Below are 25,287 nucleotides of genomic sequence, written 5' to 3' on the forward strand. Positions count from 1 at the left end.
CATGGCAAGGAGGTAAACTGAGGAAAAAGAGAAAAACAATTAAAAGATCATGAGTATAGGTTCAGGGAAAAAAAAGAAAGCCTCAGAAGGAAAAATCTACGTTTAATTGGGTTCCTGAGGGCGCCGAAAGGGACAGAGGTCCAGAAACTGTATTTGAACGAATGATACCTGAGAACTTCCCTAATTTGGGGAGGGAAACAGGCATTCAGATCCAGGAGATAGAGAGATTCCACCCCCACCCCCTTAAAATCAATAAAAACCGCTCAAACCTCAACATTTAATAGTGAAACTTGCAAATTCCAAAGATAAAGAGAAGATCCTTAAAGCAGCAAGAGTCAAGAAATATCTAACATTTATAGGGAGAAATATTAGATTAACAGCAGACCTCTCCACAGAGACCTGGCAGACCAGAAAGGGATGGCAGGATATATTCAGGGTCCTAAATAAGAAGAACCTGCAGCTAAGAATACTTTGTCCAGCAAGGCTCTCATTCAGAATAGAAGGAGAGATAAAGAGCTTCCAAGATAGGCAGAAACTGAAAGAATATGTGACCACGAAGCCAGCTCTGCAAGAAATACTAAGGGGGGATTCTGTAATAGAGGAAATCCAAGGAAACAATCCACAAAAACAGGGACTGAATAGGTATCATGATGACACTAAATTCATATCTTTCAACAGTAACTCTGAACATGAATGGGGATTTGAAGGCCCCATCAAAAGGTGCAGGGTTTCAGACTGGATAAAAAAGCAAGACCTATCTATTTGCTGTCTACAAGAGACTCATTTTAGACCTAAGGACACCTACCACCTGATAATGAAAGGTTGGAGAACCATTAACCATTCCAATGGTCCCCAAAAGAAAGCAGGGGTATCCATCATTATATCAGATAAACTAAAGTTTATCTCAAAGACTGTAGCAAGAGATGAAGAGGGACACTATATCATACTTAAAGGATCTATCCAACAGGAAGACCTAACAATCATCAATATTTATGCCCCGAATGTGGGAGCTGCCACGTATATCAATTAATAACCAAAGTTAAGACATACTTAGATAATAATACACTTATACTTGGTGACTTGAATGTAGCACTTTCTACAATCGACAGATCTTCTAAGCACAACATCTCCAAAGAAACAAGAGCTTTAAATGATACACTGGACCAGATGGATTACACAGATATCTATAGACCTTTACATCCAAACTCAACTGAATACATATTCTTCTCAAGTGCACATGGAACTTTCTCCAGAATAGACCACATACTGGGTCACAAATCAGGTCTGAACCGATACCAAAACATTGGGATCGTCCCCTGCATATTTTCAGACCATAATGCTTTGAAATTAGAACTAAATCACAACAAGTTTGGAAGGATTTCAAGCACGTGGAGGTTAAGGACCATCCTGCTAAAACATGAAAGGGTCAACCAGGAAATTAGGGAAGAATTAAAAAGATTCATGGAAAATAATGAGAAAGAAGATACAACCATTCAAAATCTTTGGGATGGAGCAAAAGCAATCCTGAGGGGGAAATACATCGCAATACAAGCATCCATCCAAAAACTGGAAAGAACTCAAATACAAAAGCAAACCTTGCACCCAAAGGAGCTGGAGAAACAACAGCAAATAGATCCTACACCCAGCAGAAGAAGAGAGTTAATAAAGATTCGAGCAGAACTCAATGAAATAGAGACCAGAGGAACTGTGGAACAGATTAACAAAACCAGGAGTTGGTTCTTTGAAAGAATGAATAAGATAGATAAACCATTAGCCAGCCTTATTAAAAAGAGAGAAAAGACTCAAATGAATAAAATCATGAATGAGAAAGGATCACCACCAACACCAAGGAAATACGAATGATTTCAAAAACATATTATGAGCAGCTATATGCCAATTAATTAGGCAATCTAGAAAAAAAGGACACATTTCTGGAAAACCACAAACTACCAAAATTGTAACAGGAAGAAATAGAAAACCTGAACAGGCCCATAACCAGGGAGGAAATTGAAGCAGTCATCAAAAACCTCCCAAGACACAAAAGTCCTGGGCCAGATGGCTTCCCAGGGGAATTCTATCAAACGTTTAAAGAAGAAACCATACCTATTCTACTAAAGCTGTTCGGAAAGATACAAAGAGATGGAATACTTCCAAACTCTTTCTATGAGGCCAGCATCACCTTAATTCCAAAACCAGACAAAGACCCCACCAAAAAGGAGAATTATAGACCAATATCCCTGATGAACATGGATGCAAAATTCTCACCAACAGTAGTGTCTACTATATTCCCATTGTTGTGCAATAGGTCTATAGAACTTTTTCATCTTGCAAAACTAAACCTCTATACCCATGGAACAATACCACATTTCCCCCTCCACCCAGTCTTTGGTGGCCACCATTTTATTTTCTTTTTCTGTGAGTTTGACTACTTTAGTTATTTTATATACCTGAACTCATACAGTATTGTGTTTTTGTTACTGGGTAATTACATTTAGTATCACATCCTTAAATTTCATCCATGTTGCATCCATATCACTATTAAAGCTGAATAATATTCTATTGTATGTATATGCCACATTTTCTTTATTCATTCACACACTGAAGAACATTCTGTTGCTTCAGCCTCTTGTGAATAATGCTGCAATGAACATGAGTATGCAAATATCTCCTTGAGAACTTGCTTTCAGGGATCCCTGGGTGGCACAGCGGTTTAGCGCCTGCCTTTGGCCCAGGGCGTGATCCTGGAGATCCGGGATCGAATCCCACGTCAGGCTCCCGGTGCATGGAGCCTGCTTCTCCGTCTGCCTGTGTCTCTGCCTCTCTCTCTCTCACTGTGTGCCTATCATAAAAAAAAAAAAAGAACTTGCTTTCAATTCCTCTTGGATATATACCAAGAAATGATATTGTAGGATCATATGGTAATCTAATTTTTAATTTTTTGAATAAACTTCATATAACACTACACCATTTTACAGCCTCAACAACAGTGCATAAAGGTTCCAATTTTTCCATATGCTCACCAATAAATATTATATCCTGGTTTTTTTTTATAGTGGCTCTCCTAATGAGTATGACATGATATCTCATACAATGTTTTAAGTTCTTATTTAAATTTCAGTTATTAACATACAGCGTAATATTAGTTTCAAGTGTACAATTTAGTGATTCAATACTTACATACAACAGCAGATGCTCATCGCAACAACTACCCTCCTTAATCCCTATTACCTATTTAATCCATCCAGCCACCTACCGTCTGGTAACCATCAGTTCTCTATAATTAAGAGTCTGTTTCTTGGTTTGCCTCTCTCCTTTTTCTTCTATGATCATTTGTATTGTTCTTAAATTCCACATGAGTGACATTTTATGGTCTTTTTCTTTCTCTGACTGACTTTTTTCACTTAGCATCAAAATCTCCAGCTCTACCCAAGTCATTTCAAATGGCAAGATGTCATTCATTTTTATGGCTGAGTAATATTCTGTTGTGTGTGTGTATGTGTGTATATATATATATATATATATATATATACATACATACATACATATATACCACTTCTTTATCCATCCATCAGTCAATGGACATTTGGACTCTTTCCATAATTTAGCTATTATTGATAATGCAGCTATAAACATCGAGGTGCATGTATTCCTTCAAATTAGTGTTTTGTATTTTTTGGGTAAATATCTAATAGTACAATAACAGGATCATAGAGTAGAACTATTTTTAACTCTTCAAGGAATCTCCGTACTGTTTTCCACAGTGGCTGCACCAGTTTGCATTCCCACCAACAGTGTAAGAGGGTTCTCCTTCCTTCACATCCTCAACAACACCTGTTGTTTCTTGTGTTGTTAATTTTAGCCATCTGACTCATGTGAAGTGGTATCTCACTGTAGTTTCGATTTGTATGCCCTGATGATCAGTGATGTTTAGCATCTTTTCATGTGTCTATGACCATCTGTATGAATTGTATAGAAAAAAATGTCTATTCACATCTTACCATTTTTAATTGAATTCTTTGTTTTTGGGGTTTTGAGTTTTACAAGTTCTTTCTATGTTTTAGATACTAACCCTTTACCAAATATGTCATTTGCAAATATCTTCTCTCATTGCATAGGTTGCCTTTTAGTTTTATTGATCATTTCCTTCATTGTGTGGAAGCTTTTTATTTTGATGAAGTCATAATAATATATTTTTGCTTTTGTTTCCCTTGCCTCTGGAGACATATCTAGAAAGAAGTTGCTACAGCTGATATCAGTGAAATTACTGTCTGTGTTCTCCTCTAGGATCATTATGGTTTCAGGTCTCACATTTAGTTTTTTATTGAATTTTGAACTTAGTTTTGTGTATGGTGTAAGAAAATTGTCTAGCTTTCATACTTTTGTATGTTGTTCTCCGGTATTCCAAACAACATTTGTTGAAGAGATTGTCTTTTTCCTGTTGGATATTCTTTCCTTCTTTGTCAAGATTAGTTGACCATATAATTCTGGGTTTATTTCCTATCTTTCTATTCTGTTATTTTGATCTATGTGTCTGTTTTTGTATCAGTATCATACTGTTTATCTATTCATGAGAGACACACAGAGAGAGACAGGGACACAGGCAGAGGGAGAAGCAGGCTCCCCGTGGGGAGCCTATTGTAGGACTTGATCCCAGGACCCAGGAATCATGCCATGAGCCAAAGGCAGACACTCCACTGCTAAGCCACTCAGGTGCCCCCGTACTGTTTTGATCACTACAGATTGTGGTATAACTTGAAGTCGGAAATTGTGATGCCTCCAGTTCTACTTTTCTTTTTCAAGATGGCTTTGGTTATTTGGGGTCTTTTGTAGTTCTTTTTTTTTTTTTTTTTTTTTTTGCAAACACACGAGGGTTTATTTACAAGCTCCAGCTTGGGTCCAAGTGTACCCGGCACAGCAGAGCAGGGACTTGGACCCCGAGGTGGGTTTCAGCTTAGTTTTTTGTAGGCTGGTCTAGGGGACCTCCAGAAGGGGTGGAGCAATTCCTCAAGTTCTGTTTACATTTTGATATGGGGCCTTCAAGGGCATTGAGCTTTGTTCTTATTCTAATAGGGGCTTCCTGCCACTGGCTTGGGCTCTGTTTTTATTCTAAATGGGGCTTTCTAGGACATTAAGCTGTAAGCTGTTTTCTTCCTTTAACTGAAGGTAAAGTTCAGCTCTTATTCACAGGGGCCTGGGATGGCTGTACTTGTGCTAACGCTGAACTTAAAGTGGAATGGCCTTAATTTTCTCGGCCTCCACATTTCCCCCTCTCAGAGGAACCTAAGGAAGAACCCAATCATGGGTCCAGGCTGCTCTCAGAGTGAGCCAGGGGGAATGATTAAACCAGGATTCTAACCAACCTTGTTGCTATTCTCGCTCCCATTTACATTCCAGCGAAGAAGCAACATCCTACGTTTAAGGCAGCACATAACCCTTCCCCCTCATCCTTTGCTGTAAGAAGACTAATTCTAATCTCCTTCTATTTTGAAAGACAACCTCAGACTAGGGAGTCTTGGAGGTGGGAAATAAGTGAAAACTGCGCAGTCTTAGCTTTAGGGGATTGTCTTTGTCTGGTTGGCTTTTCCATTCTGGAACAAAGTCCTTGAGAACGGCGAGTGGGTCAGCGGGCTGGACTTGGGTGTAGTGGACCCAGGGAGTAATCCTGTCGACCTTGAGAGCGATGGGAGTGGTCAGGATCACGATGTAAGGTCCCTTCCAGCGAGGTTGAAGTGTCCGGTGTTGGTATCTCCACACGTACACCCAGTCACCGGGCCCATGTCGATGGGGTTCTGGGGGTGGCCCAGTCTCATAGAGAGCCCTCAGCTTAGGCCACACCTGCTCATGGGTTCGTTGTAACATTTGGAGGGAGAAAAGAAGTTGGTGATCATCAAATTCAGCAAGCACCTCAGGTTTTAAATTGGGGTAATAGGTGGAGGAAGACCGAACATGATCCCATCTTATATGGGGAGTTCCTCACCCTATATAGGGCGAAGGGGAGGAGTCACCCATTCCCGGCAGTCTCCAGGGTTAATTTAGTTAAGGTCTCCTTTAATGTTCTGTTCATCCTCTCTACCTGTCCTGAGCTCTGGGGCCTATATGCACAATGTAATTTCCAATCTGCCCCAAGTACTAGTGCCACTCCCTATGTTACCTTAGAGACGGATCCTGGGCCTTTGTCTGACCCAATTTTAACAGGAAAACCATACCTCGGTAAGATGTCTTCCAGCAGTTTCTTGGTCACGGTCTGTGCCGTTTCATGTTTGGTGGGAAATGCCTCTGTCCATCCTGAAAAAGTATCTACAAATACTAGTAAATACCTGTATCCGTATTTTCCAGGTTTTACCTCAGTGAAGTCCACTTCCCAGTAGGCTCCTGGGTGGTCCCCCCGAAGCGGGTGCCCGGGTTAGATCCATGGGCGGTGGCATTAGTTAACTGGCATGCGTGGCAGCTTGCCACAATCTGCTCGATCTTTGCTAGAGAGTCTTTAATAGTGATCTTTGCATGTCGTATGAGGTCTTCCATCTTCCTTGTCCCCATGTGAGGACTCCGATGCATTTGGGATAGGCCTCGCCGTCCCAGTTCCTCTATCAGGATGATGCTGGAGTCTGTGGCCCTCCACCAGCCACGCAAGCGCTGGGTCACAGGCAAGCATTTGATACAGTGTAAATCAGCATCAGTATAGTCGGGGGTGTCCGGCAGGGTCGGTGCCCCCGGATCGGGTAGCGTGGTTGCTAAGACCTGGGTCGCCAAAAGGGCCGCCTCCTTTGCTTTTAAATGGGCTCGCCGGTTTCCCCCGCTACTGGTGTGTCTGCCTTTTGGTGCCCCGGACAGTGGATGACGGCCAGGGCCTTGGGCAGCCAGAGGGCCCTCAGGAGTTCAAGAATCTCCGTTTGGTTTTGAACAGTCCTTCCCTCTGCTGTCAGGAGCCCTCCCTCCCTCCCTGTAAAGGGCTCCGTGGATGTGAGCGGTGGCGAGGGCAGACCTGCTGTCGGCGTAGATGTTTATGCGTTTACCTTCCCCCATGGTCAGCTCCTTGGCCAGTGTGGTCAGTTCTGCCCTGAGCAGATGTTTGGGCTGCCAGTGGCCCCGCCCAGACGGCTGCCGTCTCCGTGGTTACGGCTGCCCCCCCCCCCCCCCCCGCATCTGACTCCTTTTCGGACAAAACTGCTGCCGTCGGTGTACCAGGTGATGTCCGCATTCGGCAGTGGCTGGTCCTGGAGATCAGCTCTGATTCCGTGCACCTGTGCCAAAATTTCTTGACAGGCATGCAGGGGGGGGGTCCCAGTCTGGGTTAGGGAGTAGCGTTGCCAGATTCAGGGTTGTTGGTGGCTTAAATAAAATTCTGGTAGGGTTCAGCAGTAGGCTCTGATAATGGGTCAGACGGGCATTGCTGATCCAGCGGTCTCGGGGCTGTTTGAGTACCCCTTCAATAGCATGTGGGGTGGTAACGTGCAGTTCTTGACCCATGGCCAGTTTGTCTGCATCCTTGACCATAGTGGCCACCGCAGCAATAATTTTTAAGCATGGGGGCCATCCAGCAGCCACCGTGTCCAGCTTTTTGGGGAGATAGGCTATGGGTCTCTTCCAGGGACCTAAGTACTGGACAAGGACCCCTTTTGCAACCCCGTCTTTCTCGTCCACATACAGGTAGAAGGGCTTGGCTAGATCGGGCAACCCAAGAGCCGGGGCAGACAGTAAAGGCTCATTTAAGGTCATTAAAGGCTCTGTTCATGGCCTCTGTCCATTCAAACTTTTGCTGGTGCCTGGTGGCCTCATAGAGGGGTCTGGCCATCTCAGCAAAACCCGGAATCCATAAGCGACAGAACCCTGCTGACCCCAGGAATTCACGTACCTGGTGGACAGTTTGCGGCTGTGGGATTCTTAAGACAGTTTCCTTCCTTGCATCTGTCAACCATCTTTGTCCATCCTTTAGTTTGTACCCAAGGTAGCTCACCTCTGCTCTGCAGATCTGGGCTCTTTTAGCTGAGGCCCGGTATCCTAGGACTGCTATGGTCTGGAGCAAGTCCCTGGTGCCTTGCAGGCACGTGTCCTGGTCCTCTGCCACCAACAGGATATCATCTACATATTGTAATAAAGTCAAATGAGGGTGCTCGGAGCAGAACTCACCCAAGTCTTCGTGTAAGGCCTCTTCGAAGATGGTCGATGAATTTTTGAATCCTTGTGGTAGTCGAGTCCAGGTGAGCTGGCCATTGATGCCTTTCTCAGGGTCCGTCCATTCAAAGGCGAAGAGGTCTTGGCTCCTGGGTGCTAAAGGCAGGCTGAAAAAGGCATCTTTTAAATCTAACACTGTATACCAAGTTTTGTCTGGAGGCAGGGTGGCGAGGAGGGTGTATGGGTTTGGGACCGTAGGGTGCATATCCTCTACTCACCGGTTGACTTCCCTCAAGTCCTGGACTGGCCTGTAATCGTAGAGTGAGGTTTCTGAACCAGCAGCAAGGGAGTGTTCCAGGCCGATTGGCAGGGCCTTAATATGCCCGAGTCCAGTAGTCGCCGTATGTGGGGTGTGATTCCCTTTCGTGCTACTAGAGGCATGGGGTATTGGCGGACCCTGACAGGGTCTGTCCCCGGCTTCAGTTCTATGTATATGGCTGGTCGATGCTGGGCCAGCCCGATTCCCCCAGTTTCTGCCCACGCTTGGGAAAATTCCCGCAGCCAACAGTCAATGTCAGTCATTGAGGCTGAGGGCATTTGGTGGAGATGATATTCGTCTTCTAAACTCAGGACAAGCACCTGAATCGGGTGCCCCTTCTTGTTTAGGACTTTTGCCCCTTCGGGGTGGAAGCAAATTTGTGCCCCCATCTTGGTGAGCAAATCCAGACCTAACAACGGGTAGGGACACTCAGGGATGACCATGAAGGAGTGGGATACCCAGCCCCTGCCGAAATCCACAGTTCTTCGGGTAGTCCATGAGTATTGTTTGGTGCCCATGGCCTCTTGCACCCATGAAGTTTTGTTTGCCAATTTCCCTTGGGGTTGTCATAAAACTGAATGTTGTGCCCCAGTGTCCACTAGGAATTCAACAGGTTGCCCCTCCACTTTAAGAGTTACCCTGGGCTCTGGGAGGGGTGCCGAACCCCGACTCCCCTAATCGCCTAATCGGCCAGGTCCTCCATTTTCAAGATCTTGGCAGGGGCCTTAGATCTTTTGTTAGGGCAGCTTTTTACCCAGTGGCCCTCTTCTTTGCAATAAGCACATTGGTTTTTGTTCAGCTTAGGGCGCTCCCGATGGGGACCAGGGCCATCCTCCTTACCTGTCCCTGAAGCCAGCTTCTTGAGGTGCCTCCGTCTTTCCTGTGGGTCATCCCAGGTTGTGGCCAGCAGGATCTTGGCCAGGTTTCAGGTCTGCCGGTCACTTAGTTTGGTTTGTTGTTCTTCTGGACTTTCTCTATTATTATAGACTTGTTCTGCCACTATCACTAAGTCCTGCAAGCTCTTCTCTCCCAGTCTCTCTACTCTTTGCAATTTCTTTTTAATGTCTGGAGCGGCCTGGTTAACAAAAGCCATGATAATTGCAGCCTTTGTTTCCGGGGCTTCTGGGTTCATAGGGGTGTACTGCCTAAAAGCCTCTATGACTCTAAGAAGGCTGCTGGACTCTCATCCTTACCCTGTCTCACATCATAGACCTTGGCCAGATTGGTCGGCTTGAGACCTGCCATTAGAGTCTGGCGGTGGACCCGGAGTCTCTCCTTACCTTCAGCCGAGTTGTGCACTTTGGGGGGTAAAAAGGGTTTTAGCCAAGGAGGGGAATTTTCGGTCATGTCCTGCCAGGCCAGGATGTTGGGCACCTGGTCAGGGTGGCCATCGGGTTTGTCCCTGAAGATCACGGCCTTAACCATGTGTGAAACCCTCCGGATAGGGTCCTGGGGGTCTCTCGGATCCCGGACGAGCCCCCAAATGTTGTGCCCAAGATCACGAATCCGAGAAACCACCAAGGAGCTGACACCAATGCAAACACACGAGGGTTTATTTACAAGCTCCAGCTTGGGTCCAAGTGTACCCGGCACAGCAGAGCAGGGACTTGGACCACAGCAGAGCAGGGACTTGGACCGTCTTTTGTAGTTCTACACCAATTTTAGGATTGCTTGTTCTAGCTCTGTGGAAAATGTTGGTGGTATTTGATAGGGATTGCATAAAATGGGTAGATTGCTTTGGGTAGTATAAACATTTTAAAAATATTTGCTCTTCCAATCCATGAGCATGGAATATCTTTACATTTCTATGTGCCATCTTGAATTTCTTTCTTCAGTGTTTTATAGTTTACAGAGTTTAGGTCTTTTACCTCTTTGGTTAGGTTTATTCCTGGGCACCGTATTGTTTTGGGTGCCATTGTAAATGTAATTGATACCTTGATTTCTTTCTGCTGCTTCATTATAGGTGTATAGAAATGCAACAGATTTCCGTGTTGATTTTGTCTCCTGGAATTTTACTGAAATTGTGTATCAGTTCTAGCAGTTTCTTGGTTGAGTCTTTTGGATTTTCTGTATACAGTATCATGTCCTCTGCAAATAGTGAAAGTTTTACTTCTTTCTTGCCAAACTAGATGCATTTTATTTCTTTGTGCTGTCTGATTGCTGTGGTGAGGACTTCCATTACTACATTACATAACAGTGGTGAGAGTGGACATCCCTGACTTGTTCCTGACCATAGAGGAAAATCTCTGTTTTTGCCCCATGGAGGATGATATTTACTCTGGGTTTTTCCTATAAGCCCTTTATTATGTTGAGGTATGTTCCCTCTACACCTACTTTGTTGAGGGTTTTTTTTTTTTTATCATGAATGGATGTTGTACTTTGTCAAATGTTTTTCTGTATCTGTTGAAAGGATTATATGGTTCTTATTCTTTTATTAATGTAATATATCATGTCGATTGACTTGTGAACATTGAACCACCCTTGTAGTCCAGGAATAAATCCCACTTGATTGTGGTGAATGATTCTTTTATGTACTGTTGAATTTGATTTGCTAGTATTTTATTGAGAATTTTTGCATCTGTGTTAATCAGGGATATTGGTCTGTAGTTTTCTTTTTTTAGTGTAGTCTTTATCTGGTTTTGGTATTAGGGTAATTCTGGTCTCACATAATGAGTTTAGAAGTTTTCCTTCCATTTCTATTATTTGAAATAGTTTGAGAAGAATAGGTACTAACTCTTCTTTAAATGTTTGGTGGAATTTGCCTGTGAAGCCATTTTCCCTGGGCTTTTGTTTATTGGGATTTTTTTGACTACTGATTCAATTTCTTTGTAAGTGAATGGTCTATTCAAGTTCTCTATACCTTCCTTTTTTTAGTTTTGGTAGTTTATATGTTTCTAGGAAGTTATCCATTTCTCCTAGGTTGTCCAGTTTGTTGGCATATACTTTTTCATAATATTCTCATACACTTCTTTGTATTTCTGTGGTGTTTTCTCCTCCTTCATTTGTGATTTTATTTATTTGGGTTCTTTCTCTCTTTTTTTTGGAATAGGTCTGGCTAGAGGTTATCAATTTTATTAACTTTTTAAAAAGATATTATTTATTTATTTGAGTGAGAGAAAGACAGCATGAACAGAGGAAGGGGCAGAGGGAAAGGGAGAAGCAAACTCCCCACTGAGCAGGGAGCCCAATGAGGAGCTCAATCCCAGGATCCTGAAATCAGGACAAGAGCTGATGGCAGATGCTTAATTGACTGAGCCACTCAGGTGCCCCTTATTAACTTTTTCAAAGAACATCCTCCTGATATCATTGATATTTGTCTTTTCTGTCTATCCTTCTAGGATCCCTATAATATGAATGTTATTACATTTCATAGAGTCACTGAGTTCCCTAAGTCTATTCTTGTGTTGCATAATTCTTCTTTCTCTCTTTTGTTTAGCTGCATTATATTCCATTATTTGTCTCCTGTATAACTTATTCATTTCTCTGCTTCTTCCATCCTTGTGTTCATTGCATAAAGCCCATTTCCAATCTCAGTTATTGCATTTTTCATTAATGACTGATGTTTTTAACTCTTTAACCTGTCTGGTAAGGGTCTCCCTGAAGTCTTCCATTTTTCCTCAAGCCCAGCTACTATCTTATTATTATTGTTTTAATTCTTTATCAGCCATGTTACTTATATTTGTTTCACATAGATCTCTGTTCATGATCTTATCTTGTTGTTTCATTTGGGATGAATTCCCTCATCTTGGTATTTTGTCTAAGTATCTGCCTTCTTCTCTGTGTTAGAAAAGCCCATTATGTTTCCTGCTCCTGAGAGTAATGGCTTTATGAAGAAGAGATCATATTGTGTCCAGGACCTGACACTTCAGGGAGTATCTCTGGTATGTGGTCTGTGTGCTCTGCTGTTGTATTTTGGCTGCTCTTTCCTTCAGGTCAGTCCTCTGCAGAGATTCTTCTTGCCTACAGTGGACAGTGTTTGGTCCTGGACAAGAATATGGTAAGTTTTAACTAGGGGTACTCTAGTCTGCTTGTTAAATGAGACATGGTACTACTTCCACTAGAACTGAAGCCCTGAAGAATTCTCTGGCTAGAAAACATGTTTGTGGGCAGAGGTTTCTGCTGGTCTTCTGGGGAAGCTGTCTACCACACTGGAACTGAGGCAACCTTGACTGAGAAGTACAGTCCCACCAGAGTGCAGAGTTGTGGGACTTGGTGTAAGCAGGTTAGGCAGTCAGTGCTGGTACTACATTGTTTCCTGCAGGTGGCTCTTTGTTTTATGTTGAGGCATGGGGGAGTTAACTGGTATCAGCCAGCAACTTTGTCCTTAGAGAAATGTCTTTTTAATTCTGCCTCTCAGGGATGTGCTCCAAGAAGAATGAAAATCTCCCCTTCTGTGTGTCCCAAGCATTCTTCAGATCACTATTTCCATTCCCTTTGCCCCTAGATTGTTTGCCTGCTTTCTCTCCAGTAGTAGGGAGGTGCTCTCAGGGTTCTATCACAGACAAACATGCTGACCCTTAAAGCTCCAATATATAATCCCTGCTGGTTGCAAGAACTCATGAAAATCAGCCCCCCTCCTTTCTCAGCCAATGGCTTTGTGTAAATGTTCTCATTTTGCATTCCTCTATGTGTTCTCCCCCTTCCCTTTTCTCTGTACCAATGGCTCCCTCCCCTTCATAGCACCTACAATCTAGTTCTCCCCTAGTGCTAACACTTCCTATCTTCTTTGATATGGCTTCTCTTCCTTTAGTTGCAGAGTTTTTTTTTTTTCTTTTAGTCTTCAGGTTGATTTCTGGGGTATTTAGAATAATATGATAGTCATCTAGTTGTGTTCATGGGATGAAATGAGCCTAGGATCCTCCTACTCTGCCACCATATTCTCTCCGTTCATTATAGTTTTGATTTTCATCTCCCTGATCAATGAGTTTGAGCATTTGGTCATATACTTATTGGCCATTTGTATATCTCCTTTGAATAAATGTCCATTTAAGGCCTTTGTCTTCATTTTTCTTTTTGTGATTTTCTGGGTTTTTTTTCTGCAATGAATGCTTAGTAACTTTTATGTTGAAGAAATTATTGTGAATAATAATAATAAAAAAACATATCAAGCAAGTTGTTGCAATAAGTAGATGGACCAGTCTTGAGTGACCGGTTGGGGTAGCTTGTGGGTGGCTAGTGCTACTGACTTTATTTAGGATTAAACCCTTAAATAACCCTTAAAGTGGCAACTTTATTCCAAATCAAGGCCCCTCCATCTTTTGTGGATCAGTTAGCTTGGGTGACATAAAGCATGGCAGGCAGAGGATTAAGTAAGTGAGGCTGAACTGGAAATGCAGCCATGAAGCAGTAACAGCCTGTGTTCAAAATCCATGTAGGATACTTAGTGATCTTGCACGTGAAATCTCAGTCTGGATACTACAAATTATTGTTCTCTCAGGAATTTTGACACTTAGAAGAGAACTTTATTATGTAAGGTTTTTGGCTTTTATGTAGCCAATTCAGAAGAGGTGACTAGGCAAATCACTAAAAATTTTGTAATCTGGGTTTCAAGAAATGCTCTGTAAGCATTTAGGGCACAAGTTTATGTTAAATAAAGATAAGCAAAGAAAAGCTCATAGCATGACTTTAATTTTAAAATTCCAGTAAAAATAGGCACCTGGGTTGCTCAGTTGGTTAAGCATCTGCCTTTGACACAGGTCATTATCTCCTTCTCTTTTTGCCCTTCCCACCCCCACTCATGTTCTCTCTTATGCACTCCCTCAAATAAATAAATACTCTTTTTTAAAGAGTTTACAAAAAATAACATTCCAGTAAAAAAATTTAAACCTTAAGTGATTGATAGCAATAAAGTGTGTTTCCCAAAAGTCTGGACTAGTGACAATACTAGCAAACTTGCTGGATGGAATTTCTGCCTTGAAAGGAAATAATGGGGAATGATGACATTCAAAACTCTTAATTGGGAATACAAACTATTATTATTTTCTTGAAGGAAAGGCTAATATGATAGCAGAGTGATCTGAGTAGGAGTACACACATTCATTCTGCAGGAGCAAATGAAAACTAGACATCTAAGGTAATTATGGAAAAGAGTTATTGGGTTCAATGAAACAACCATATATATGAATACTTCTATTCTTGCTTCTTAACTCTTTTAATTGAAATCCTAGATAGCATGCATGTTTAAGAACCACACTCACTCTTATAATACTACAAATTTCTTCCTGAAATGTCTTGCCCTTTACCCCCAGTATTATTTAATTTTGAGTACCTCTTGCTTTCTGTTATGGCTCCATTTGTCTCTTCTTTCATATTCTAATACTTGACTGAAACTGCATTTGGACATTATGTTGTCCTGCCATCTACCTCCTCAACATTTTACTTTTTTCAACCTGATCAACAGCACTTCATGACTAGCTTATTATCTTACAGCTATAAATTTTCTATCCCATTTTCAGTCATTGAAGTTTTGACTATATCATGTCTCTGCTCCTATGTATGGGTCAGCAATCTTGGCTTCGTATTTTAGTGTCTATCTACCTGCAACATTAATACTACCCACCTCTACTTCCTCCTGACTTATTTCCTCTGGGACAAGTCTATCTCATTACTCAGTCCTGTCTCTTGCTTTCTGTATCACAGTGCTCTCTGCCTTCTAAGATCGGTGTCCTATTTCCTTCCTTGAAAGATTAACTTTCTTTTTTTCTAGCCAATGAGCCTTGCTCTACATTATTATATGGTTCACCCTTGACCTCTAGTCATTCATTGGTTATGGATCACAGTATTCTATTAGCTTCTTATGATTTTTTAACCTTCTTTTCCCCCTCTTTCAGTGTATATAAGGAAATATACTCCTCAAGGATATGTTCTTTTTATTGTCCCAAAGTAAGAATGAAAAACATTTAATAATCTATTATAATTGTTTTCACTCCCCCACCCCAAATTATGTCTCTTTTTTCCCCTGGTGAATTCAATCTGTAATATGTTTACTTAGCACATTTTGACATTTAAAGAAGCTAATTAACCCTTGGAATACCCTCTGAGACATGTAACCAGTCTATAGAGGTAGCTGACATAAGGCTGGGAGCAAAGCCCAAGAATTTGTTTTTCAAATAGCTCTTAAGACTATGTTTTCTTTCACTTTGTCTCTCCACAATTTGAATAGATACAATCATGAATAAAGTACTTGGGTTTAGTTCACAAGGAAATTGCCAGAAATTGTGTGACCTTCTTGATACCCCAGATTTCTCTAATCAAACGCACGTTAGTCCCCTGTGAACTGCTTAGGAACAGCTGGGAGTCAAACCACAGAACAAGACTAATGCATATCATCTGGTTTTCTTTCCATTTCATCCAGAAAGACAAGATTACTCACCCTGATCTATCATTACAAGTCACTTCCAAGAATCCTGTAAGGAGATCATGTATGAGGGTGAATGTACAAGTCTGGAAAGGGAGAGGAAGGCAAAAGGAAGAGGACTAAATTGTTGCACAGATTTGTGTTGCTCTGGTTGACCACATTATCACAAAGATAAAATGGAATAGGAGAAAGTGAAAGAGCTCCCTTAGCCTCAATCTTACCAAGGTCACTTTTATTTGTTCTTTAAAAAATATTGAAAATATAATCTGTTTAGTCCTATGGCTTATATGCTATATAAGGCCATTTGAGATTTGTAGTTTGGGTTTTAAGAAGTAAAATGAGTTAGGGTGCTGAAAATGAATGAGAAAAATCAGTTTTACCTATCCATTATTATTATGTTTCCCAGTAGTAAGGAAGGGCTTTTGTATAATGAGGAAAATTACTGGCAATTAAATGACTTTCTTCTCTTTTTCCAGTTCAAATGCAAGGTGATTGCTTAACCATTGCATCTAAATTATAGAGGCCATTGGTGATCATTAACAATGAATAAAATAGTTAAGTGCAACTACATATTGAAGAATGCCAGCCTAGTCAACACTTTCTTAATCATGTAAAAAATAAAGCAAACAATCTTAAACATATTAGACTCTCCTTATTTCCTATTGCCTTGCCCTGATGTGATGGACATTGTTTTTCAATCTTAGCTGAAATACAGTAATGGTTGGGAGAAAGGCCAGTTTAATTGAAAGTTTTCCTGTTCACAAACATTATTCATAAGAGATAGACTATTTCCTTTTGTGAGATGAAGACATATTAGGATCCTTATTGAGAGATATAGGAAATTTGCCATAGCTATTTTGGTACAATGGTTTTAAACCAACTTAGATCAAATAGTCATCTTCATACACAACAGCTACTGATTTTCTTCCTTCTAACCATAAAGTAGTACATATAACAAATGTCTCTGATTTAGTAGTGGGGCTCGTTTCATATTAATACTTATTATAGGAGCAATACCTACAACAAAGATTTATGTGCTTAAATGTTAGGCAAATAAGTGTCAAGGCTAAACTTATACTTAAGATATGTTATCTCATTTAACATTCATTTATCTACATTTACCAATAAGGTAGCTATGGTTGAAGGATTAAGTGACTTGGCAAAAATTATCTATCTAGGAAATGGCAGAGCTGGAAAATAAAATCAGAAAGCTTGTTCCTTAGTTGGCTTGGCCTTCTATAACTAAACATCAGAGACTGAGTAGTTTATAAACATCAGAAATTTTTTCTCATAGATCTAAAAGCTGGGAAGTACAAGATCAAGGCACTGGCAGGTTTAGTTCCTAGTGAAGGCCTGCTTTCTGACTAATAGATTGTGCCTTCTCATTGTGCCTTCACATGGTGAAAGGGGAAAAGGAGTTCTCTGGGCCCTCTGTTATAATGGCATTAATCACTTCTAAAGGCTCTACTTTTTATATCACCAACTTGGGGGGTTATGAATTTTGAGGGACACAAACATTCAGATCATAGCAAATGCTATACTATATTGTCTTATCCTAGGTTCAGGCAGGTGAGAAGGCCCAGAGTTACTTGCTAACAAAACTGTCTTTGAAGAATACAATTTAATGTTGTTTTTTTTTAATTAGGACACATGAAAATGTTCCAAAGTAAAACAGAAAAACAACAACAACAAAATATAATACAAAACACCACCTGAAGTGGGAGAGCTAGTTTCTTGTCTCACAGAGTTGAAGAATGAATCTTGCAGACAAAGGAGAGTGAATAAAGTGGTAGAAGTTTATTACATGAGGATACAGAGAAAGCTCTCAGGAGTGAGAGGGCTCCTGGCAGTGTTGCCACTGGGGGCTTGTAGGGTTGGTCTTTTATTGAAAGCCAACCAGGGAACCTAAATCTTTTCAGCATATATATTGATATCACCATTGAATAAGGACTAGTGAAAACAAGCTCAATAACTTACTTCCTTTTTAGGGCCCAGTAATTCTTTATTGGTCACAAGTAGCTGTTATAACAAGACCCCATCCCTGAAACCTAGGACAGGATGGTCTGGTTTATCTCTGGTTTCCTTTAATTTGCACATTTTGGGGGATTTTGTGAGCCTGATTCCATGGCCCTCTACCAAGCCCTTCTTGTCCCTTACTCACCACCATTTCAAATTGCCATAAATTCTCATCTATTAATCTCTTTCTCAAGGTTCAAATCTCCACATCTTTCTCAAGGTTCAAATCTCCTTATGTACCTGGTAATGATGATTGGAAAACAAATACAACTTAAGAAATGCTACTCACTTAAAGTATTACATTGTTGGGAGAATACTATTTGTACATTCAACAAGATAGTAGTGATCCACTTATGGTTCACTATCTATGTAGGTGGGGTGAATGTGTTCTATCTCTTGTCCTCCTGGAGTGAGCTATAGAAATTTCACTTTCTCTAACAATAACAATGCAAACACAAAACAAAACAAATTGGCATATTGCAGCAATTAAAGAAGCAATGACAGCTGCCACTGAATTCCACACTCCTGGAGCAGAGTTTCAAGTTATTCTCTCATTTCCTCTACCCTTTTCATTTCTGTAACACTAACATTAATTAATTTCTGATTTTGCTCAACAATGCTGTGTGTGTGTGTGTGTGTGTGTGTGTATTTAATGCATAAGTGAGTTGTTGAGAAAGTAAGGAATATGCAGAGGAAGTAAAAAACAAAAACAGGAACTCAGAGAAGTAAGCTCACTTTTGCCTGGAGTGCGTTAATAAAAGATTGAACTTGAGCTTTTGTTTTTTTATGACCTTATGGGTGTGAGGGACCAGAGATAAAGATCAGGGCTGACCAGATGGAATATCTACAATAATACTCTTATTCTTATATAAAACTAAGATTGCAAAAAGCTATCTCCCTAGTACAAAGGCAGACTGGAAATAAAGGACTCATCACATACTAAGGGATTCTTAATGAAAATTGCCTATCTCAAAACATGGTGCTGGATGGTGGAATAAATATCTGCCCTGAAAATTAACTTTAAAATGATCTTTTGTTGGTAGTTACCTCAAGCAAGTTTTAGTGGATGAATTGATTACTGGAAACAAATACATTTGGATCCTATGGTCAATTAAAAATGGTCTTAAATCCTTTGGAACTCCCATCATGGAGAGATGGCATCTATTTCTCCTTCCATTGAAATTGAGTAGACTATGTTACTTTTCCTAGACAATAGAATATGCCAAAGCAAAAAAATATGTGTCAGTTCCTGGGCTTTAAAAACTGGCAGTTTCTGATGGAGGAACAGAGGACTAGCTGAGGACAAAGCACATTGACAAGTCCTTGAAACAGGGAGAGTGACATTCCTCTACAGACTCAACTGCCTCGATGTTCATACTTTGCTAAGGGCAAAAGGCAATCTTAACCCAACCCCCAGGATCCTGTAAGTCTACTTTAACATATAAAAATTCCTTTAGAAATTTCCTTTATCTCTAAATCCCCAAGATACATGTTGACTATCATCCTCCAAGCACATAGCCCACCGATATACATCTGAAGGGTCTCATGACTCAGGTTTTATTAGACAATAATAAGTGACATTTTCCCAACAATAGCTAGCCCCCTTAAGGTCTTGGAAACCTTTCTTTTTTATTTTTTTTTTATTTTTTTTTTAAATTTTTTTTTTTTTTTTTTTTATGATAGTCACAGATAGAGAGAGAGGCACAGAGACACAGGCAGAGGGAGAAGCAGGCTCCATGCACCGGGAGCCCGATGTGGGATTCGATCCCGGGTCTCCAGGATCGCGCCCTGGGCCAAAGGCAGGCGCCAAACCGCTGCACCACCCAGGGATCCCTTGGAAACCTTTCTAACTTCCTTAGAGAGTATGCTATCCTCAAACCCCTCTCAACTCCCAGGTATATAATCAGCCATCACTCTTCCTGCCCATGTGTCCTGTCCCTAGGCTTTACTAAAACCACCATTTTGCACCAAAGACGTCTCAAGAATTCTTTCTTGGTCGTTGGCTCCGGACCTCACCTATAATTCCAAAACTTCATCAGTATCCACTTCCTGTCTCTTGAAACACTTGACCTGGGGAAAGCTAGTCAACATGTAAGAAGTTTAATTACCCTGAGATTGTTATTCTGTGAAGAAGCTCAAGCCAACCACCTGAAGAAGTCCTGTGGAGAAAGGATGTGAGATCAGCCCAGGCATCAGATATGTGAGTGAGGAAGACTTTAGTTGACTCCAGACTCAACTGATATCTGACAGAAACTATATGAGGGATCTCAAGAGAGAATATCCAAGATGAATCTGTTAATTCCCCAGAGCCATGAAAGATAATATCAAATTGTTCTATTTCATTAAGTTTTGGGGTGGCTTGCTACATAGCACTAGATAACAAAAATAGACTCATTTTTTATACTGTATTCACAAAATCCTTTTCAGGAAGACTAAAGACTTAAATGTAAAGGTTTAAAATCCCCCACTATTTTCAAAGACACTTACAGGAAAATATTTTTATTCTTCTAGTGTAGAAAAGGAATTCTTAAAGAAGATATGGAAAGCACAAACCATAGAGAAAGAGATTGCTGAAATTCAACTCTATTAAAACCAAGTAAGGACTTCTATTTATCAAAAGTTCTCCTAAAGAAAGTAAAATAACAAACTATAATCTGGGAGAAGATATTTGCAAAACATATGAGGAACAGAGGATTAGTATCTAGATTACATACACACACACAAACATATTTGTATGTATCCTATGAATTAATAAGACAAACAGAAACAACATTTTAATGAGGTCAGTAAAAGCTAGAGACATGAACAATAATGTTGAGAGTACTGTTGTCCCCAATAGCCTCAAACTGGAACAAACCAAAGGCCCATCAACAGTAAAATAAATCACCAAGTTGTGCCATATATCTGAAAATTAGTGAAGCATAGCTTCAAATAACCACACAAATAATTTTCAGAATACTGCATGGATGAAGCAAGCAGCAAATATATATATATATATATATATATATATATATATATATATATATATATTTTTTTTTTTTTTTTTAATTAAGCTCAAAGGAGCTTCTGGGGACGATGGTGGAATAGGACCCTAAACTCACCTTTTCCTACAGATAAAACTAGGTAACACTGCACCAGAACAAACAAACCAGAAAAGGACCCAAAGGCTAGCCAAAGAAACCTCATAGATCTGATCACCAGAGGGAGGAAGCCACAGGTGCAGAGATGGGTGCAAAATCGACTAGCACACTGGGAAGCCTACAAAGGGAAGAGAAATCCATATAGTATTTGACTTTGAAAATAGGAGGAGCTGATTTTTTTTGTGTGCTTACAACCAGTGGGGCTTAAATCCTAGACCTTTAAAAATCAGCTGACTTAGCTCTAAGGGGTTGGGTGAGCAATAGGAGCCTTAGCCCCTGTCCTTAAAAAGACAGCACAGCTAACAGCCTGCAGAGATACAGCTTGGAAGCATCAGTATGAAAAGCACACGGGGCCTATGAAAGGGAGCATTAGTTACTAAGCTCAGAGTTCACTGAGGGACTTCTCCAGGAACAAAGGAGCTGCCAGCATAATTTCTCTACCCCACTTCTTATTATAAACACACAGCCACCTGTAGGAACCAGTAGAGCACTGTACTTACTACCTAACTTGCTTACAAGGCACCCCCTAAACCCCAGCCAGACCTGCCTCATTCCCTGCCCTTTGGATTCCCTTTCCTAAAAGATCCATACAAACTGCCGAAACTGAATCTTCTGATCTCCTTTGGAGGATGCACAGACTTTCTAAAAATGGTACCCCTAGCTCATGCCGTCTGTGTGGAGCAGCCCTGGCCACCTAATCTACACAGCAGCTCTGCGTCCCTGGTGAAGGAGTAAAGGTGCCCACAGCTTGTGGCACTGTACCCCCCCACCTGTGAGCACTTTCTAGAGTGCCCTGGCTGGCCCTAGTCTCTAGGGCAGCTACACATTCCCTGTGGAGGAAGACTAGCACCACGTAATTAAAAGTGAACATCCAGAGGAGGGGCAAGATGGCGGAGGAGTAGGGTCCCCAAACCCCCTGTCCCCACCAAATTACCTAGAGAACCTTCAAATCATCCTGAAAATCTACGAATTCGGCCTGAGATTTAAAGAGAGAACAACTGGAATGCTACAGTGAGAAGAGTTCGCGCTTCTATCAAGGTAGGAAGACGGGGAAAAGAAATAAAGAAACAAAAGGCCTCCAAGGGGGAGGGGCCCCGCGAGGAGCCGGGCTGAGGCCGGGGCGAGTGCCCCCAGGACAGGAGAGCCCCGTCCAGGAGAAGCAGGAGCTGCACCGACCTTCCCGGGCGGAAAGGGGCTCGCAGGGAGTTGGAGCAGGACCCAGGAGGGCGGGGATGCCCTCAGGCTCCCTGGGACAGTAACAGAGCAACTGCGCCCAGGGAGAGTGTGCCGAGCTCCCTAAAGGGCTGCAGCGCACGCGGCTGGACCCGGGAGCAGCTCAGAGGAGCTCAGGCAAAGGTTCCGCGCGGAGGGGGCTGCGCGGCCCCAGGAGCAGCTCGGAGGGGCTCGGGGGCAACTCTACGGAGAGGGGGCTCCCGGCCTGGCAGGGAGCGCGAATCCAACAGCGCAGGCCCGAGAGCTCAGGGCGCCGGGGACACAGCCCAGGATCCGACCTCCCCCCGGGACAGGCAGAGGCCAGGGGGGCCCAGGACAGCAAGGACACTCCTGCCCCGAGCTGAGCAGAGCAGCGGCCCCGCCCCGGAGCATCCAGGCCCCTGAAGACCGAGAGCTCTGTAGTTACTGCGGGAGCTGAATCCAGGGCTCCAGGGCTGGCCGCTGCCACTGGGGTTGTTCCTCCTGGGGCCTCACGGGGTAAACAACCCCCACTGAGCCCTGCACCAGGCAGGGGCAGAGCAGCTCCCCAAAGTGCTAACACCTGAAAATCAGCACAACAGGCCTCTCCCCAAAAGACCAGCTAGACAGACAAGGTCCAGGAGAAGTCAAGGGACTTAAGGTATACAGAATCAGAAGATATTCCCCCGTGTTTTTTTTTTTCTTTTTGATTTCTATTTGCTTCCCCCACCCTTTTTTCCTTTCTTTCGTTTTCTTTCTCTTTCTCTTCTCTTTTTTCCCCTTATTTTCTTCCTTTTTTCTTTTTTCTTTTTCTCTTTTCTTTCCTTCTTTCTCTCCTCTCTTTTTCTCCTTTTCCCAATACAACTTGTTTTTGGCCATGCTGCACTGAGCAAAATGACTAGAAGGAAAACCTCACCTCAAAAGAAAGAATCAGAAACAGTCCGCTCTCCCACAGTTACAAAAGCTGAATTACAATTCAATGTCAGAAAGCCAATTCAGAAGCAATATTATAAAGCTACTGGTGGCTCTAGAAAAAAGCATAAAGGACTCAAGAGACTTCATGACGGCAGAATTTAGATCTAATCAGGCAGAAATTAAAAATCAAATGAATGAGATGCAATCCAAACTAGAAGTCCTAACGATGAGGGTTAACGAGGTGGAAGAACGAGTGAGTGGCAGAGAAGACAAGTTGATGGCAAACAGGGAAACTGAGGAAAAAAGAGACAAACAATTAAAAGACCATGAGGATAGATTAAGGGAAATAAACGACAGACTGAGGAAGAAAAACCTACGTTTAATTGGGGTTCCCGAGGGCACCAAAAGGGACAGAGGTCTAGAATATGTATTTGAACAAATCATAGCTGAAAACTTTCCTAATCTGGGAAGGAGAACAGGCATTCAGAACCAGGAGATAGAGAGAGCCCCGCCTAAAATCAATAAAAATCGTTCAACACCTCGACATTTAATAGTGAAGCTTGCAAATTCCAAAGATAAAGAGAAGATCCTTAAAGCAGCAAGAGACAAGAAATCCCTGACTTTTATGGGGAGGAGTATTAGGGTAACAGCAGACCTCTCCACAGAGACCTGGCAGGCCAGAAAGGGCTGGCAGGATATATTCAGGGTCCTAAATGAAAAAAACATGACACCAAGAAGACTTTATCCAGCAAGGCTCTCATTCAGAATGGAAGGAGAGATAAAGAGCTTCCAAGACAGGCAGGAACTGAAAGAATATGTGACCTCCAAACCAGCTCTGCAAGAAATTTTAAGGGGGACTCTCAAAATTCCCCTTGAAGAAGAAGTCCAGTGGAACAATCCACAAAAAACAAGGACTGAATAGATATCATGATGACACTAAACTCATATCTTTCAATAGTAACTGTGAATAACCCCATCAAAAGGCACAGGGTTTCAGACTGGATAAAAAAGCAGGACCCATCTATTTGCTGTCTACAAGAGACTCATTTGAGACAGAAGGACACCTACAGCCTGAAAATAAAAGGTTGGAGAACCATTTACCATTCAAATGGTCCTCAAAAGAAAGCAGGAGTAGCCATCCTTATATCAGATAAACTAAAATTTACCCCGAAGACTGTAGTGAGAGATGAAGAGGGACACTATATCATACTTAAAGGATCTATCCAACAAGAGGACTTAACAATCCTCAATATATATGCCCCGAATGTGGGATCTGACAAATATATCAATCAATTAATAACCAAAGTGAAGAAATACTAAGATAATAATACACTTATAATTGGTGACTTGAAACTAGCTCATTCTATGCTCGATAGGTCTTCTTTTTTTTGATTTTTATTTATTTATGATAGTCACAAGGGAGAGAGAGAGAGAGAGAGAGAGGCAGAGACACAGGCAGAGGGAGAAGCAGGCTCCATGCACCAGGAGCCCGACGTGGGATTTGATCCCAAGTCTCCAGGATCGAGCCCTGGGCCAAAGGCAGGTGCCAAAACACTGCGCCACCCAGGGATCCCTATACTCAATAGGTCTTCTAAGCACAACATCTCCAAAGAACTGAGACCTCTAAATGATACACTGGACCAGATGGATTTCACAGATATGTACAGAACTTTACATCCAAACTCAACTGAATACACATTCTTCTCAAGTGAATATGGAACTTTCTCCAGAATAGACCACATACTGGGTCACAAATCGGGTCTGAACCGAAACCAAAAGATTGGGATCATCCCCTGCATATTCTCAGACCATAATGCCTTGAAAATAGAACTAAATCACAATAAGAAGTTTGGAAGGACTTCCAACACATGGAGGTTAAGGACAATCCTGCTAAAAGATGAAAGAGTCAACCAGGAAATTAAGAAAGAATTAAAAAGTTTCATGGAAACTAACGAGAAAGAAACCACAATCATTCAAAATCTTTGGGATGCAGCAAAAGCAGGCCTGCGGGGGAAATACATTGCAATAGAAGAGTCCATTCAAAAACTGGAAAGAACTCAAATACAAAAGCTAACCTTACACCTAAAGGAGCTACAGAAAAAACAACAAATAGATCCTACACCCAGCAGAAGAAGAGAGTTAATAAAGATTCTAGCAGAACTCAACGAAATCGAGACCAGAAGAACTGTGGAACAGATCAACAAAACCAGGAGTTCGTTCCTTGAAAGAATTAATAA

The 25,287-nt window shown here is 41.8% G+C and overlaps 1 pseudogene; it reads right to left on the reverse strand.

Annotated features, from left to right (window-relative positions):
- Positions 1–5,189: 5,189 nt before the first annotated feature.
- On the reverse strand, positions 5,190–9,778 carry LOC125754720 (uncharacterized; annotated as a pseudogene).
- Positions 9,779–25,287: the final 15,509 nt, after the last annotated feature.

Source organism: Canis lupus, chromosome X (assembly GCF_003254725.2).
Source record: "Canis lupus dingo isolate Sandy chromosome X, ASM325472v2, whole genome shotgun sequence".
NCBI classification, from domain to species: Eukaryota; Metazoa; Chordata; class Mammalia; order Carnivora; family Canidae; genus Canis; species Canis lupus.